Below are 19,030 nucleotides of genomic sequence, written 5' to 3' on the forward strand. Positions count from 1 at the left end.
ATAACAATGAAGACATGTCTAACAAGGATAAAACTCAAGAAGAAGACATGGGGGAACCTATTGATGAGCTGGACAAGGCTAATTTCCCTTCCAAAAATACTCTGGCTGCAAGCTCTAGTCAATCCAACTCACAGAGAACTGCTTCTGCAGTGGAATTTCACCCTCCCAACATGCTGAACACAATTCATGAGGACTTTGTGGAAGAAATTAGGAGCAAAACCCCTGAGAAGAATAAGGAGGCAGATAATGAAAAAACCACTCCTGCAAAAACCTTTCCTTCTGGAAGATCTGATCCCATGTCAGCACATCTGGAATATTGCTCTGCACAACTAAGCAAGTTTGAAATGGCTGAGACTGATGAAGAGGAGGAAGAGTTGGTGGATGAAATGCAATGTTTACCTGAGGATTTGGCTCTGGCAATGGGATCTGTCAAAAGATTTCTGCTGGAAACTCGGGAGAGTGTGGAATCGGTGCAGAAGAAAAAACCAAGTGTCAAAAATTCTCCTGTCTGGGGACCAGTGCTCGCAAGCAAACCAAATACTAGGAATCATGGAGACATTAAGATCATGGACAAAGCAGCTGCATACATGAGGAGGAAGAACTTGGAAATTCCCACTACTTTCAAAGGTAAATTATTTGCTGTCCTTGACCCTGATGTTCTTGTTTCAAACACTAGTAAGGTTGATTTATGCATTGGTAGTAACGTTGAAGAACAAATAGCTATTGTCATGGATATGATAGATGAGGAGAAAAATTGTTGCCTTAAATTTGCTGATGATAATCCGGAGATTGTTCTCCCTGAGAATCTTGATTTTGAAATAGGGGTCGATGAGACCAAAGCTACTAACAATGAATTTCACATTAATGGTTCAGATGGCACTGCTGGACCGTTAATGGAAAGCCCTGTCTTGAACACAAAAAAAAGCCTTATGGCTTGTTGCACCCATTTAAGATTAAATGATAGGGGCCTTTTGGAATATTCGGGGGATGGGCCAGACTGGGAAAAATCAGTGCCTAGGTGACTTTGTTAATAATAATCATCTGGATTTTGTGTGTTTCTTTGAAACCAAGAAAGAAAATATTGATAATTGTGTTCTCAAATATATATCTGGTAAGGAGGAATTTCTATGGCATTTTTTACCGGCTGTGAACACTGCTGGGGGGATCCTTGTGGGTCTTAAGAGTGAACTATTTGAGGTGATAGGCTTTATTAATAAAGAGTTTTATATTGTGGCTACTATTAAAAATAAATGTGATAGTTTTATTTGGCATTTAGTGGCTGTTTATGGCACTTCTTACAATGATAGAAAGTTAGAGTTTATTGCTGAGCTACATAACACTATGGATAACCTTACTTACCCAATTTTGCTGGGAGGGGATTTGAACTTGGTTAGATCGGTTGAGGATAAGAATAATGGGATTATTAATAACCAGTTTTCCTATCTGTTTAATGATTGGATCAATAAATGGTCTCTTATGGAGATCAAGAGTGCTAATAGGAAATTTACTTGGAGTAACAACCAAAATAATCCTATCTTTTCCACTATAGATAGGGTTTTTTTCGGGTTCTTGGGATATCAAATTCCATCTGTCTGTAGTGACAGCTCTTCCACATGTTGGGAGCGATCATACCCCTCTACTTATTGACACTGGTGCTCGGAGGGTTACCTCCCCCAAGATATTCCGATTTGAAAAGTGGTGGCTTGACCAACTTGATTTCAAAGATTTAGTGTGCAAAATCTAGAACACCCCAGTCCCTGGCAAGACGGCCATGGATATTTGGATGAATAAAAGTAGATTATTTAGGAAGAAAGTCAAAGGCTGGAGCATTAATATTGAGGCAGGTATTAAGAGGAGGAAGAGAGAGCTTCTGCTCGAATTTGATATCCTTGATGTTTTTTCGGAAAGGAATCAAATTAATGACGTAGACAGGCACATGATGGAGGAGATTAAAAATGAACTAAATGGTATTTGGAGTAAAGAAGAAACTGCTTTCTGGCAGCGCTCCAGAGATCGTAAGATTGTTGATGGTGACAAGAACAATGCTTACTTTCAAGCTATAGCTAATTATAGGCATAGAAAGAATCACCTCTCTGAACTTAATGGGGATAATGGCCCTGTCTATAGTACCAAGGAGATGCTGGAAGTAGCTACTACCTTTTATAAAAATCTATTCGGAGCTGAAAAAAACCTCATGTACATCTTGGGCCTTCCTTTCGGGAGGATAGTGACCTGGTTACCGAAAAAGAAGAGAATGAACGTCTCCAAAGTAACTTCTCTGAGGAGGAGATCAAGGAGGCGACCTTTGGGTCATATGCACATGGTGCACCTAGACCAGATGGATTGTCATTTCTTTTCTATCAAATGTTTTGGGATGTTATCAAAACTGATTTTATGGTGTTAGTGAGAGACTTTGAAGAAGGCAAGCTAGATATGCAGAGGATGAATTTTGCTTTGATAGTCCTTATTCCTAAAGAGCCTGACGCCAAGGATTTGAAGAAATTTAGGCCAATTAGTTTGAGCAACTGTGGTATTAAGATCTTCTCTAAAGACATGACCAATAGGGTTTCTCCTGTTGGTCGTAGATTAATCTCTTCAAACCAAATGGCATTTATTAAAGGGAGATATATATTAGAGAGTGTTGTCATGGCTCATGAAGTGATTCATGAGGTCAAGAAATCTGGCTCTCAAGGCTTAGTGCTTAAGTTAGATTATGAAAAAGCCTATGACCGGGTGAACTGGGATTTCTTGTTTGAAATGTTACAATCTAGGGGTTTTTGCCCCAAGTGGATTGCTTGGATCAAAAGTACATTAATTAACAGTACATTTGCTGTGAGAATTAATGATACTAATGGGAACTATTTTGTTGGAGGGAAAGGGCTTAAACAAGGAGATCCACACTCCCCCTTGTTGTTTAACTTAGTAGCTGATGTGTTTACAAAAATGCTAAAAAAAGCTGCCTCCCAAGACCTAATTTCTGGGCTTCTGCCCAATATAATTCCAGGGGGTGTGGTGAGTTTACAATACGCAGACGACACTATCCTTTTTTTTGGAGAATTCGGCTCATAAAGCCAGAAACTTTAAATGGTTTTTATCATGTTTCGAATCCCTTTCGGGGATGAAAATTAATTTTCATAAAAGTGACCTAATGACCATCAATATTGATGAGGAAGTGGCTAATGACTTTGCCCAGATTTTTTGTTGCAAAAAAGGTTGCTTTCCTATTAATAATTTAGGCGTGCCTTTGCATTATGATAAGTTGAAGAGGGTGGATCTTTAGCCCATTATTGATAGAATTATTAAGGGCATCTCTGGATGGCTTGGAAGATATCTCACATATAGAGGCAAGATTATTTTGCTTTATGCATGCTTGATCAGCATACCTTCTTATCTCATGTCTGTCATTAAGTTTCCCAAGTGGGCTATTAATGCCATTAATTCCCAAATGGCACACTTCTTTTGGGGGGAAATGGGGGACCAACACAAATACCACCTAGCTAATTCGGGTTTTGTTACTTGGAGGAAAGAGTATGGAGGGTTGGGGATTCCTAACATCAAAGAATTTAATATGGCCTTACTAGCTTCCTGGGGCAAAAGGTTCTTTGATGAATCTGATGCAGACTAGAAAAAAATCATCCGCTACAAATATAGAGTGAATGCTCCTAACTTACTTTGGGCAAAAGGAGATGGGTGTTCTACCTTCTGGAAGAGCATCACCTGGGCATTTGCAGCTGCTAAAAAAATTCTACAGATGGAGATTGGGCAATGGTGAGTTAATTAGCTTCTGGCATGATACCTGGGTGGGGGAATGTTCCCTGAAGGTACAATTCTGGGATTTATACTGTATTTGTAACCAAACGGAGTGTACTGTGGCCTAGGTGTGGGACGGGCGTGAACTTAAGTTAACTTTTAGGAGATGCATAGACCAAAGTGGGCTTGATAGATGGGATTTATTGTTGAGGGCTATTCAACAGTGTACCTTATCGGATGAACCTGATATGCCGATTTGGTCCTTGGAACCTAATGGTTTATACTCTGTGAAATCCTTCTATAAAAGCATCAACTTTGGGGGGATAGCTTCTGCTATCAAAGACGACCTTTGGAAAATTATGTGTCCTCAGAAGATACATGTATTCTTGTGGTTGTGTGCTCATAACAAAATCCTGACTAGGGATAATCTTTCTAAAAGGAGGGAGGTGGAGGACCCTTCCTGTCTTTTTTGTGCGGAGCTCGAATCTGTGCAACATTTGATGTCTGACTGTGTGGTGGCACAACATGTGTGGGGATTTGTATCCGACTTCTTTGAGATTGATAGAATTTCTAGCTTTGATGATATTTTTGCTTTCTGGCGAGTACATAAAAAAATCCTGTGCTTAACATGGTTATTGCTGCTTCCTTGTGGAGCCTGTGGAGACTAAGGAACAAATTCTGTCTTTAGGGGCAGAAATGGAGAAACGTGAACTGCATTCTTGCAAAACTAAGTTGTTATTTGCACCAGTGGAAGGTTCTCTGCAACGATGCTCAAGCAACCTTGCTGCAAAGGTGCATCCTTCTGTTGGACAAGCGACGTGGAGAACTGATGCGGATAGCCTGGAAGTGAGGTGTGGGAGGGGAGCAAGAAGAAGCGTGATTCGGTGGAAGAAATCTCATTGTTCCCTTTCCTTCTGATTTGGATATGTAATAATAAGTACCTAGATTTTGTTTCCTGCTATGTTGGAGAGAACTTTTGCTCTCGAGCTCTAGGTAGCGTAGTCTCCTAGAGTGTTGCTTTATTCTCTGCTCAGGCGTGTGTGGAACTGGTTGTGACTGCTGTTTCTGCTTCAATCTATAAAATTGGGGCAGCGGGGGAAACCCCTTTCATTACAAAAAAAACCAAGGTGCAAGGGTTGGCCCCCCTTTTTTGAAAAGGAGGATGTACCCCCGGCCTCTGCATTTGGACGATGCATGTAGCCATTTTATTAATTATTCACCAAGACCATACAATGTGATACATCAATAAGCCTGGAGCCACCATCTTGGCAACGCCTGTTGCTACTCCTACCCCCTCGATGAAGGTGTGCCGAATGTCCGGGCTTAATGCCAAACAGACATCGCACCAAAACCTAACATCTAAAGCCGGATGCCCCATCCAAGCCACTACCTAGACTGGGTCACACACTGGTTCGGCACACTCCCAGTCAGCACCGCACGCTGCAAGGGCCGTCACCTCCATCTTCCATCTATCCATCCTCAGAGCAGAACTGATGCACCGACCTTGTCAGGCCTCTCTACCATCAACACCACCACGACGCCAGACAACGTCGTCCTCCTGCGTGAGTCCGCCAACCCGCATCAGATGCCAGGACTCCACTGCGCCACGCTGCAGAGATCCGTTGGCGTCGATGCGTATGATGAAACATTGCTCCACCTCCTAATCCAGATCGCCGCCAATGTCCACCCAACAGTGTCCATAATCACACAGGTCCCAAGGCGGCGCCTTCAAGAAGGGAACAACACAGAAGGCGCTGTCACCACCCACCGCAGTTAGGGCTTTCACCCGGGAGACAGATGACGCAATGGAAGTGGAAGCAGATATGACGAGCGTCTCCATGGAGAAGAAAGCGGCGCCCTCGGGCGTCGCCGCGGCCGTGGCCGAAAGGTCGACTAGGCATTTCTCCCAATCTAAATCCTGACCTCCAGCTCCGTCCACATCGAGGATCGGCAAGTCTTGCCACCCAGATTCGTACGGAGAAGCACACCTAGCAGGGGATGAAGGCTACAAGGCGTCCTGATCCAGATTAGGCATCTTCGGGCGAGCCCAACTGCCGGTGTCCCGGACGGCCAGAAGGATCAGACGGAACAGCCAGATCTGATCCATGGGCTTAGCCCGGATCGCCGCACCGGCTGACCACGCAGAGGCAAGCTCCTCCAAATGTCCGGATGGTTCAGGCGGATCCGATCCAGGCGCCTGCCCGAGCGCGAGAAGCTCCCCGCCACCACCTTCCTTGGCTGTGTCCAAGGCCTTCCCAGTGCCAGCCTCTAGCAGCAACGAGGAAAGGAGGGAACGCGGGGAAGCCTAGCGGCGACGGTCGGCCCCTGTACTGAACTTGTATTTAAACTCCCTCTTTTCTACTAACAGAAAGAGTTGTGCTGCTATCAATATTTTGGAAAACATGGAAAACAAAATTTGAGAGCATATCAAAGTTTGAGAGAACATCATTGATGTTGTCCATTTGTGAGCATATTGGTGAATTGTAAATCATTGTAATACAGTGCATGTAGCAAATGTGATCAATTAAACTACCAAACTGAACCAACTAAACTGAATTTGGAGTGCAGACTAATGAAACCATTGTAATTTTGGATTAATGACAAGCATGATGCTAACATAAACCTTGTCTCGTTAGTACCATGGAGATTATATTTTGATGGTTCAGTTTGTAGCAATGGCCAGGGTGTTGGTATTGTTTATATATCTCCTCATGGTGCTGTTTTTGAAGCCTCGTGTCGCTTAGAATATTTTTGCACAAATAATCAGGCTGAATATGAAGCATTGTTATTTGGCTTAGAGATGTTGCTTGCCATAGGTGCTACACATATTGAGGCTTTTGGTGATTCATTATTAATAGTACAACAAATATCCAAAGTTTTTCCGTGTTTGGATGAATCACGTAATGTTTATCTTGATAAATGTCTAGATATAATTTTTACTTTGGATTGTTTTAACATTACTCATATATCTAGACATGAAAACTAGAGAGCAAATGAGTTGGCACAACAAGCATCCAACTTTCATGTTCGTCATGGCATGTTTCATATTTCTCAAAGGCGGATGTCTACCATTGCCAATGTAGAGGCTAAATCAGAACCCACTGCTTTAGCCATTAACAAAAAATCTAGTGCATGTGATAATCTAGACTGGAGGAATCCCATTGTTGATTACTTGCACGATCCGAGTGAAAGGGTGGACAAGGCTATTCGGCGTATGGCTTTCAAATATACGATGAGATGATGACCTCTATCGCCGAATAGTTGATAATGTTCTTTTAAAGTGCTTGGATAAGGACCAAGCAAGAGTTATGATGGGATAGGTAGAAGGCATTTGTGGTACTCATCAGTCGGCTCCCAAATGAAGTGGCTATTGCAACATGCTGGATTTTATTGGTCGACTATGATTAATGATTGCTTCAAGTATTATAAAGGGTGTGAAGCATGTCAAAAGTTTGGTGATATTCAATTGGCTCATGCTACTATGTTACATCCTATTATCAAGCCGTGGCCTTTCAGAGGTTGGGGTTTAGACTTCATTGGAGAAATTCACCCGTCTTCCTCAAAGGGGCATCGGTTCGTATTGGTGGCATCCGATTATTTCACTATATGGTTTAAGCAGTACCTCTCAAGAAGATGACACATATAGAGGTAATTCAATTAGTAACCGAGCACATTATTCATAGATTCGGCATTCCTCAAACATTAACTACAGATCAAGGTTCATCTTTCATGTTACACCAAGTTATAGAATTTGTCAAATTTTATAACATCAAGTTCCTCAATTCCTCCCCATATTATGCCCAAGCTAATGGACAATCTAAGTCTAGTAATAAAATTTTAATCAAGCTCATCAAGAAAAAGATTGAGGGTAATCCAAGGAGATTGCATGAGTTGTTTTCTGAAGCTTTATGGGCACATAGAATCTTAAGGCATGGTGCTACAAAAAGGTAACTCCATATGAGCTAGTATATCGTCAAGAGGCTATTTTACAAGTGGAGGTGAATTTGAGTGATTTGAGAATAGCCAAAAAAATGACTTATCGGAAGTAAAATTTTATAACTTGATGATGGACAATATTGATGAGGTTGCCGATAAAAGTTTGGCTGCTTTGAAGTTCATAGAGAGGGACAAATTAAGGGTGGCAAAAGCTTACAATAAGAAAGTCAAGTTGAAGAATTTTCAAGTTGGCGATCTCGTGTGGAAAGTGATCCTGCCGATTGGTTCAAGAGATAGAAAATTTGGGAAGTGGTCACCAAGTTGGGAAGGTCCTTTTAGGATTATAAGATCAGTTCCCGGAAACTCATATTTGGTGGAATACGTACAAGGGACATTGTTACCTCGAGCTCTTAATGGCAAGTATTTTAAGAAGTGTCACCCAAGTGTGTGTGTGGCAAGAAGCCTAAGTAGGCAATGGCCGATATACGATTATCGCCCTTAGCACAAACATGGAGGATACATAATTATCGCCCTGAGAATTATAAATGGATGATGGAGTGTGGACATCATCTTAGAACAAACATCGTACATATTATTTTTCGGCATCCAAGCTTTGGCGGAAAACAAGGGGGCATGTGTTGACACCAGATTTTGGCACGACATAATAATCAAATAAGATGGCGTCAAGTAAAACAGTTTTAAACATGAAGAAGTTTCGCGTCGCCGAGTGGAACAAATTTGATGTTTAGGTCATCACCATCCGACCTCATCTTAAGGGTCGAAACGATGTTAGAAGTATCAATATTTTGTGCTCCGAGTGCTGTTCGGCTGATTGTGCCTCCAAGATGACCTCAGATGAAGTAATACTCTAAATGGATTGTCTTCGTGTCATCGAATCGATTGATTTTGATATATAAATCTTTTAATTCCGAGTTTGTATGCAAAATTTACAGTCAACACAGTGCGGCCCAGTTAGAGATGAAAGTATTATGCTGGACACCAGACACATGTTGATGGGTGTTTGATGCAATGCGTGAGCAATTAGCCCTTCAAGATGGCCTCAAATCGAAATATGTTCAACATGTAAGTTTTCCGTCTCTTCAAGCAGATCAATTTTAATATATAAGTTGTTCCAATCCGAGGTCGTATGCTATCCGGGGAAGCAAAACAAGACCAAGCTGAATTTTCAGTCGGGAAATCCGAGTGAGAGATTGTCGCCCGAGTGAAAATAAGATCATTTGATTGAAAGATTGCTGTCCAAGTGAAAAGTTTCTGTCCGAATGAAGAAATTTAGTAAGGCAATTTGAGTGAAGGGCCCTAATATCCGAACGGAGAAATTCAAATCTGAGTGCTCCGACCAGAAGCTGACGATGTGCGCGAAAGGTTATCTCTAGATTGCCTTGGATGAAAAAGTGTTCAACACGGAAATTGTTCATAACGTTGAAGCAATCAACTTTTCTTTTGGAGGCATCATAATCTAAGATAGTATACAACCTGCAAAGTCAATACAAGGCTCAGACAGTCCAGTCAGCCGCAAGACCGAGTCTGACTTGAAGGTAAAGATGACCTCGTAGAGTATTCAAGATGGCCTTGTTTGTAAAAGTGATCAACATATGGATTGTTGGCCTCATCGAGGTGCACAAAATTGATTGTTTGGACCATTTCAATCGGAGGTCATATGAAAATTCCACAACCCATGCAAGGAGCAAGATAGACGTTTGGGCTAGATTCAAACTGAATTCGAGTTGGACTAGAACTAGGACTCTAGGACTCTAGAGCCTAGATGAAACCTTTGCTTGCACGGGAAGTCCAGCTGCCTCTTATATATGTTGGAGGTGACGTCTGATTGAACAACACAAAATCGAACAAATAAATATACTACTTTTTCATCAACATTTTATCTCTCCATTGTTTTTCTCTCTCATTCTTCGCAGTTCTTCATGTTTGAGAGCTGTGAATACCAAGGCTTGATATGTCCATTTTGCATCATGCTTTTACATTGATATTTATTGCATTATGGGCTGTTACTTCACATTATGTCACAATACTTGTGGCTATTCTCTCTTATTTTACAAGGTTTACATAATGAGGGAGAATGCCAGCAGCTGGAATTCTGGGCTGGAAAAGGAGCAAATATTAGAGACCTATTCTGCACAACTCCAAAAGTCCTGAAACTCCACGGAATATGTTATAATAAATAATGAAAAATCCTTGCCAAAGATGAAGGCCAGGGGGCCCACACCCTGTCCACGAGGGTGGGGGGCACGCCCCCCTAGGGCGTGCCCCCCTAACTTGTGGGCCCCCTGGTGGCTCTCCGATGACCATCTTCTGCTATATGAAGTCTTTCGTCGAGAAAAAAAGAAGAAGCAACCTTTTGGGACGAGACTCCGCCGCCACGAGGCGGAACCTTGGTGAAACCAATCTAGGGCTCCGACACAGCTGTTCTGCCGGGGACACTTCCCTCCGGGAGGGGGAAATCATCGCCATCGCCATCACCAACGCTCCTCTCATCGGGAGAGGGCAATCTCCATCAACATCTTCACCAGCACCATCTCATCTCAAAATCCTAGTTCATCTCTTATATCCAATAATTCTTGTCTTCAAGTCCGGGATTGGTGCTAGTAGGGTGCTAGTAGTGTTGATTACTCCTTGTAGTTGATGCTAGTTGGTTTACTTGGTGGAAGATCATATGTTCAGATCCTTTATGCATATTATTACTCCTCTGATTATGAACACGAATATGCTTTGTGAGTAGTTACGTTTGTTCCTGAGGACATGGGAGAAGTCTTGCTATTAGTAGTCATGTGAATTTGGTATTCGTTCGATATTTTGATGAGATGTATGTTGTCTAGCCTCAAGTGGTGTTATGTGAACGTTCACTACATAACACTTCACCATTATTTCGGCCTAGAGGAAGGCATTGGGAAGTAATAAGTAGATGATGGGTTGCTAGAGTGACAGAAGCTTAAACCCTAGTTTATGCGTTGCTTCGTAAGGGGCTGATTTGGATCCATATGTTTCATGCTATGGTTAGGTTTACCTTAATACTTTTGTTGTAGTTGCGGATGCTTGCAATAGAGGTTAATCATAAGTGGGATGCTTGTTCAAGTAAGAACATCACCCAAGCACCGGTCCATCCACATATCAAATTATCAAAGTACCGAACGCGAATCATATGAACGTGATGAAAACTAGCTTGACGATATTCCCATGTGTCCTCGGGAGCGCTTTTCCTTATATAAGAGTTTGTCCAGGCTTGTCCTTTGCTACAAAAAGGATTGGGCCACCATGCTGCACTTTATTTACTTTTGTCACTTGTCGCTCGTTACAATTTATCTTATCACAAAACTATCTATTACCACTTATTTCAGTACTTGCAGGGAATACTTTGGTGAAAACTGCTTGTCATTTCCTTCTGCTCCTCGTTGGGTTTGACACTCTTACTTATTGAAAGGACTACGATAGATCCCCTATACTTGTGGGTCATCAAGACTCTTTTCTGGCGCCATTGCCGGGGAGTGAAGCGCCTTTGGTAAGGAAAATTTTATGTACTGTGCTGAAATTTACTGTCACTTGTTATTATGTAAAGTAATCCTCTGAGGGGCTTGTTCGGGGTATCTTCACCCCGTCTAGTAGAGCATGGAGTTGCTCCTCAACCTACTGAACCTATTGAAAATGGAACTCCTTTTGAATTTCCTTCGGGTATGATAGAAAAACTGCTAGCTAATCCTTTTACAGGAGATGGAACATAGCATCCTGATGAGCACTTAATATATGTGGATGAAGTTTGTGGATTATTTAAGCTTGCAGGTATACCCGATGATGTTGCTAAGAGGAAGGTCTTCCCTTTACCTTTGAAGGGAGACGCATTGACATGGTATAGGCTATGTGATGATACGAGATCATGGAACTATAGAAGATTGAAATTGGAATTTCATCAAAAGTATTATCCTATGCATCTTGTTCATCATGATCGCAATTATATATATAATTTTTGGCCCCGCGAAGGAGAAAGCATCGCTCAAGCTTGGGGGAGGCTTAAATAAATGTTATATTCATGCCCCAATCATGAGCTCCCAAGAGAAACAATTATTCAAAATCTTTATGCTCGGCTTTCTGAAAACAATCGCACCATGCTCGATACTTCTTGTGCTGTCTCTTTTATGATGAAGACTATTGAATTTAAATGGGATTTATTAGATAGAATTAAATGCAACTCTGAAGATTGGGACCTCGACGAAGGTAAGGAGTCAGGTATGACACCTAAGTCTGATTGTGTTAAATCTTTTATGGATACCGATATTTTCCGTAAGTTTAGCACTAAATATGGACTTGACTCTGAGATAGTAGCTTCTTTCTGTGAATCTTTTGCTACTTATGTTGATCTCCCTAAGGAGAAATGGTTTAAATATCATCCTCCCATAGAGGTAAAAGTAGCAGCACCTATTAAAGTTGAAGAAAAGACTATCACTTATAATGATCCTATTGTTCCTACTTCTTATGTTGAGAGACCACCTTTCCTTGTTAGAATAAAGGATCATGCTAAAGCTTTAACTGTTGTTCGTAAAAGCAATATTAGAACTTATACACCTCCTGAGCAAGTTAAAGTAGAACGTAATATTGCTATTGTTAAAGATCTCTTGTCTGATAATATTGATGGGCATGTTATTCAGTTCTGCGGTGAAACTGCTAGAATTGCTAAACCTTGTGATAAAGATAAACATAGACCTGTGGTAGTCGTGCCTGTTATTTCTGTTAAAATAGGAGATCATTGTTATCATGGCTTATGTGATATGGGTGCTAGTGCTAGTGCAATACCCATTAATTTATACAAAGAAATTATGCATGATATTGCACCTATTGAGTTAGAAGAAATTGATGTCACGATTAAGCTTGCCAATAGAGATACTATTTCACCAATTGGAATCGTTAGAGATGTTGAAGTCTTGTGTGGGAAAACTAGATATCCTTCTGATTTTCTTGTTCTTGGTTCCCGACAAGATAACTTTTGTCCCATTATATTTGGTAGACCCTTCTTGAACACTGTTAATGCTAGGATAGACTGCGAAAAGAATGTTGTTACTATTGGCTTGGATGATATGATTCATGAGTTTAATTTCTCTAAATTTAGTAAACAACATCGTGAAGAAGAATTGCCTAGTAAGGATGAAATTATTGGTCTTGCTTCTATTGCCGTACCTCCTAGTGATCCTTTAGTACATTATTTGCTAGACCATGAAAATGATATGTTCATGAATGAAAGAAGGGAAATAGATGAAGTATTCTTTAACCAGGAACCTATTCTGAAACACAATTTTCCTGTTGAAATCCTAGGGATCCCCCTCCACCCAAGGGTGATCCCGTGTTTGAGCTTAAACCGTTGCCTGATAATCTTGAATATGCCTATCTTGATGAAAAGAAGATATATCCTGTTATTATTAGCGCTAACCTTTCAGAGCACGAAGAAGAAAGATTATTGAAAACTCTGAAGAAGCACCGTGCTGCTATTGGATATACTCTTGATGATCTTAAGGGCATTAGTCCCACTCTATGTCAACATAAAATAAATTTGGAAGCGGATGCCAAACCAGTTCGTGTTCCTCAACGACGTCTGAATCCTAAAATGAAAGAAATTGTAAGAAAAGAAATACTCAAGCTTCTGGAGGCAGGTATAATTTATCCCGTTGCTGATAGTCAGTGGGTAAGTCCTGTCCATTGTGTCCCTAAGAAGGAAGGTTGTCGGGGGCGATGCTGATTCCCGCCAACACCTATGGGGACAGGGCCCCTTTCGGTTCGGTGGGGGGCGGAGAGCGCACAAAGAGCGGATCGAGGCAGTGCACGCGGGGGGATTTTTACACAGCTTCGGGCCGCACGGATGCGTAAAACCCTACTGCTGCTTGTTTGCGTATATTGGATTCTTGCTCAGGAGCGATGGACGCTGCCAGACTGAGCGTGAGAGTGTTCCCCTCTGAACCCCTGAATCGCGGAACCCCTCTGAACCCCTGAATTGCGGAACCTCTCTCTACTCATGAATCGCGGAACCCCCTCTACGTTGCGCTAGGGCCTCCTTTTATACTTTCAAGGGGTCACCCACAGGTGGCAACGTAGACTAGAAGGGTAAAAGTGGAAAAGGATGCGGTAGGTGCAACTACCGCTACTGTGGATACAGTGCACCCTACCTAACTCTGACGGTAGGGGACAAGGGCATTAAATGCCTGTCTGAGTCTCCTAAACAGTGCAAAGGGTGACAGTTAGGAGTGCCACCGTTTGCCACGATGGGCTTCTCTTCATCTCTGCTTGCCACCACGTACCCCTGGCTGCACGGCCTCCCGCCACGTGTGCTTGGGAGAGTCCCAGAGCGACACGTTAGCAGGTGAGCTGGAGCGCGGGCACGAAGTGGGGGTTTCCCGCGGCAAGCTCCTTGCCGTGGCTGTCGTCTTGTCGCGTCCGGAAGCTTGTCGCTCGCCGGATCTTGCCGGGACGCAGGGCGCGTCGCGGCAAGCTTTCTTGGTATGCCTCGAGTGGTCTTCCCGGCAAGCTCCTCTTGCCGGGGTCTTGTCTCTTCCCGGCAAGATCCTCTTGCCGGGGCCTTGGCTGGCCTTCCCAGCAAGCTCCTCTTGCCGGGGCCTCGGTTGGCCTTCCCGGCAAGCTCCTCTTGCCGGGGCCTTGGTTTGAGTACTTTGCTCTTGAATGGTCTTCAAGGGAACCACGGAGGGTCCTGGCGGTCACCCGGCAAGCCTTGCCACGGGTCGCTGCAACTGCCCGTGCACGAGTTCGGGGTAATAGGGTACCCCTACCCTAGTACACCGACAGGAGCCCCCGGGCCTGGGCCATACACGGTGCCGAGCGCTGTTGGGCCAGGCCCAAAACAGTGCACGGGCACGCGCGGCCTAGGCCACGCCGAACCTAACTCCGCTCTCACCGCGCACGCCCAGAACGGCACGCGTCAGACGCGTCGTCGTGGGAGAGATTGCGGGAGGCGTGCGTGGGGCTAAGCCGAAACGTCCGCCCCGTCCCTCTTTATAAGCAGGGGGAATAGGGGCATTTCCTCCATCTTCGCCAACTGCTGTTGCAATCTCAGAAACCTCCGCCGCCCTCTTCCGCTTCTAAAGTCGAAAGAGAGCAGCGCTCCGCTCTCGTCGCCGCCGCCACCAGCGCCGTCGATCTCCCCCACCGCCTCCGCCATGCCTCCGAAGCCCGGGAAGGGGAAGGCCACGAAGGCCGCGACCACGAAGGCTGCGAAGTCGACCGAAGCGCAGCGGCTTGAGGCGCTGCGGAAGGAGCGGGCCACTTTCCCCCCGAGCTCTCCGCGGAGGAGCTGAGGGAGTGGTACTATCTCTTCTGGTCGACGGAGACGCGGGCGCATCCGCGCACAAAGGTACTCTCCGCCGTCGCCTCGCGAGCAGCTCCAGCTAACGGATATCCTTTCTTCGCCGTGTTCTTCTACTGCGGGCTCTGCCCACCATTCTCTGATTTCTTCTGTGATATCATGAACACCTATGGGCTCCACCTCCTTGATTTTACCCCCAACGCCGTTCTGACCATGGCAGTTTTCGCCCATCTATGCGAAAACTTTGTCGGAGTCCACACCAACGTAGCTCTCTTCCGCCATTTCTTTATGCCTCGTGTTGAGAGAGGGGAACCTCTTGCCGGCGGGATCGCCTGGATCTCGCGGGCCGGCAAGAAGGAGACCTATCTGGCGGGGGAGCTCCGCAGCAAGTGGGACGAGTGGAGAGCTGATTGGTGCTGGGTTGTAGAAGAGAGCCCGCAGCCGTTCACCGCCTTGCGCCAAGCCCCAGCAGTGCGTGGCAACAACTGGAGCGCTCTGTCCGCGGACGACGACAAACTGACGATCGCCACCACTCGGATCTTGCGTCTCAGGCTTGCCGGGCTGACTGTAGGAGCTGTTGGCGTGGATTTCCTTCGCCGGCGCATCGCCCCTCTGCAGGCGAGGGGAAGACCTGCCTGGGAATTTGGAGGTCCGGCAGATATAATGAGGTTGCGCCCAGGCCTCAACTTCAATTTCACCGTTATAGAGTTGGACGGGATGCTTAAGGAGATATTCAAGCATGACCCACAGCATCCCGAGTGGTTCAGGTTGCCGGCAGGCGTCGTTCCTTTGTGCAACAACTCCTCGCGCGACCGCATCTGCGCAATGATGCCGTTGTGTGACTCACACGGGATCGCTCCAACTTGGCAAGAGCCCACCGGCGACGTCGTGCAGCAGTTCTTCGACAGCCTAGTGGAGGTGGCGGTCAATGCTGACGAGAAGAAACTCCTCACCCGCGACACCACTGAGCAAGAGATGGAGCGCATCGCCACCAGGGCGGAAGAGGCGGCGGCAACTGCGGCCGCGGGTGAATTCGGGTTCACCGTGGAGGAAGCGGACGCGGCATTGGCGATGAGCATCGCCGAACGGGAGTAGCCCGAAGAGGAAGAAGAGCTCGCCGCGCCCGGCGCCGAGTCGAACGAGCTCGCCGAGGGAACGAGCGGCCCGCCACCTCCGGGGAGCTTACCGGGAGCAGGACCCGGAACGCAGCCCCCAGTGCAGCCAAGAAGGCGCCTCAGCAGGTTCGGGGAGGCAGCAGGGCAGCAAGCTGGTCAACAGCCACAGCGCCGCGCGACGCGCTCCACCGCGGCAGGTACGGTCGACGCGGGTGCGCCTCCCGCCGCAGTGGCAACTGGGGCGGGGTCGTCTCGGGTTGGCGCCGCAGTTCCCGCTAAGCGGCCAAGGGATCGCACCCCTCCACCTCGTCGCGCCGGAGGTGGGCCGGACTTCGACCTCTCCGCGCTTAGCTCCGACGAGGAAGAGGAAGAGGAGTAAGATTCCCTTGCTTGTTCTTGTAGCTCTTCAACTTGTTGATCTTGTCTTGCATCGAATCTGATTCACCCTGGGCTCTCCTTTTCAGGACTCTGGCCCAGAGGGCGGCGAAGAGGGCCAAGGCTCAAGTGGTGGTCATCGAGGACGAGCCCACTGCGACGACAGGAGGCGCGCCCGAGACCACCTTGCCGGACCCGGCCATCACTTCGCAGAGCAGCCCCCAGCGCGGCCTCCAGCGTAAGCATATGATTTACTTTCTGCTCCCGGGTGCGCGTGGTTGCCTTTTTCCTTTATTGACATCTGATCGTTGGTTTGGTTGTGCAGGAGCAGAACAGCTAGATCAGGAGGGCGTGGTGATCTCCTCCGACTCGTCGTCTGCTTCGACTACGCCGCCAAGGGCGGACTCCCCGGCAAGGGAGCGTCCTCCGGTAAGGGAGGAGCCTCCGGCAAGGGAGGAGTCTCCGGCAAGGGACAGTGCTAACGATCCGCCGGCGGTGGAGGTCACGACGGCAGATCCTAGCACAAGTAGCCCTTTTTGCCTGAAACTTCCCTTGTAGTCTTCTGCTGATTTCTCTTCTCGTACACTTGTTTGATTTCTCCTTCTTCTTTGGTCGTCAGACCCGCCCTCCACGGATCCGATGGAGACCGAGGCGGGCGGCGAAGAAGACGCGCGCGGCAATACTGATGATGCCGCGGCCAACGAAGAAGGAGCTGGTGCTAACGTGCCCGCCGGCGAAGAGGCCGCCAAGACTGCTGCCGAAGAAGCTGGTGGGGGATCTGGCGATCGCACTGACGGCCCTGAGGCCGCAGGAGCGTCGGGCGCTGCATCGACCGCCGATCCCTCCGCCGCTGCCGTAGCGTCAGGCTCTGAGGAGCCCCAGTCCGACGCCTATCTAAAGGCTGGCGAGGGCATCTTCATCAAGCTCCCTTGGACGTCGAGCTCCAGGGCGCCGGTGGAAGGAGAAGCTCTGGATGGGGAGGTGCTTGCATCCGCCGGGTTGTCGATCGTCGACTCGCCGAGAAGCAGCAGCGGCGAGCCTGAGGAGGAGCGGTTGCTACGGAGGCTGCTGGCGCTCTACCGCGCCCGCCAGGTTAAGTTGGAGTCCCGGGAAGCGCTTGTCGCGAGGGCGGGCGTGGACATAGAGAAGCGTGCGGAGGAGCTCCGGGGTCTTCATCAAGAAACTCTCCGGGCCTTGGCGGAGGAGCGGGAGCAGCTTGCCGAGGAACGGAAGGCCTTCCTCCTCGAGAAGGCCGAAGCTGAAGAGCAGCAGCGGCTCACCGGCGAGAAGCTGTACACGCGAGAAGGTGAGCTGACTCAGCGGAAAGTGAACCTCGACAGCCACGAGGAGGAGCTTGCCGCGCGCGAACGGGCACTTGGCGGAACGCTCCAAGAGGCAAAGGATAAGGCTGCGGCCGCTGAGGCCACCAAGAAAGAATTGGAGGCAAAGGTGGCGCAGCTAGAAACTGATCTGAAGGTTGGTGGTGAAGAGCTTGCCGCCCTCAAGCTAGAGCGCGAGAAGGACGCCCTTGCCCACGGTGAGCTGCAGGGCCGACTCGCCGAGAGGGGCAAGGAATTGAGCGCCGCCAAGGATTCCAACGCCGATCTGACGCTGAAGCTGGCCACCTTGACGGAGATGTTGGACAGCGCCAGAAAACGGGAGGCAGACCTGAATAAGGACCTCGAAGCCAACGAGGCGCTGCTGGCGAGGGCCGCCAAAACCCAGAATCTTCTCAGAGATACTGTGGAGCTCTGGACGGAGGGCCTCGTGGACATTGCTGCAGCCATCGAAGAGGAGCTGGTGCAATTGGGGGTGGAAGGCTTCGGGTACTCCTCCGATGAGAACCTCCAACCCAGCGCCAAGCTTACTCTGTTCTTCAAAGGCGTGGCGGCAGCACTCCAGCAACTCCGGGAACGGATCCCAAAGCAGTTGGCCGACGAGTCACGCTCGATTTGTGCCAGAGTTCTGGAGAAGGTGCTGGTGAAGGTGGCCTTCCGCAATCCGGGCCTTAACCTCACAAATGTCCTTAGGAAGCTGCCGGCGGACGCTGATCTTGGCGCACTTAAGGCCCTCGTCGCACCCATCGTTGACAGGGTGAACGAGGTCAAAAGGGTTGACGGCGGTCGCGTAGATTAGGCCGTCCGTTTCCTTCTTTTCTTGTCGCTGCCAGTCATGTCATGGGAACACTTTATTAGAGGCGCGACAAGTTATTTTTGTAACATAACTCTATCTTAGGCAACAAATAGCTGTGCTACTTCCTTTACTTGACTCTTGGCTTTGTATGGTCCTGCCCTACGCTTTCTAGGGAAACTTGCCGGTGCAGGCGCCCTTGCCGCGAGCGCCGAGTGCGGAACTTCAGCAGCCTGCTGGCGGGGTCACTACCGGCAAGCAACCTTGTCGCAACTAGTTGCAGCTCGCTTAAGTTGTTGAGTGGACTCAAAACAAGGTAAGGGCGCTAGCGGCTTACTTAAGTTGCTTAGCGGACTCGAAGCAAAGTAAGGACGCTAGCAGCTCACTTAAGTTG

The sequence above is a fragment of the Triticum dicoccoides genome, chromosome 7A (genome assembly GCF_002162155.2).
Source record: "Triticum dicoccoides isolate Atlit2015 ecotype Zavitan chromosome 7A, WEW_v2.0, whole genome shotgun sequence".
Taxonomy (NCBI): domain Eukaryota; kingdom Viridiplantae; phylum Streptophyta; class Magnoliopsida; order Poales; family Poaceae; genus Triticum; species Triticum dicoccoides.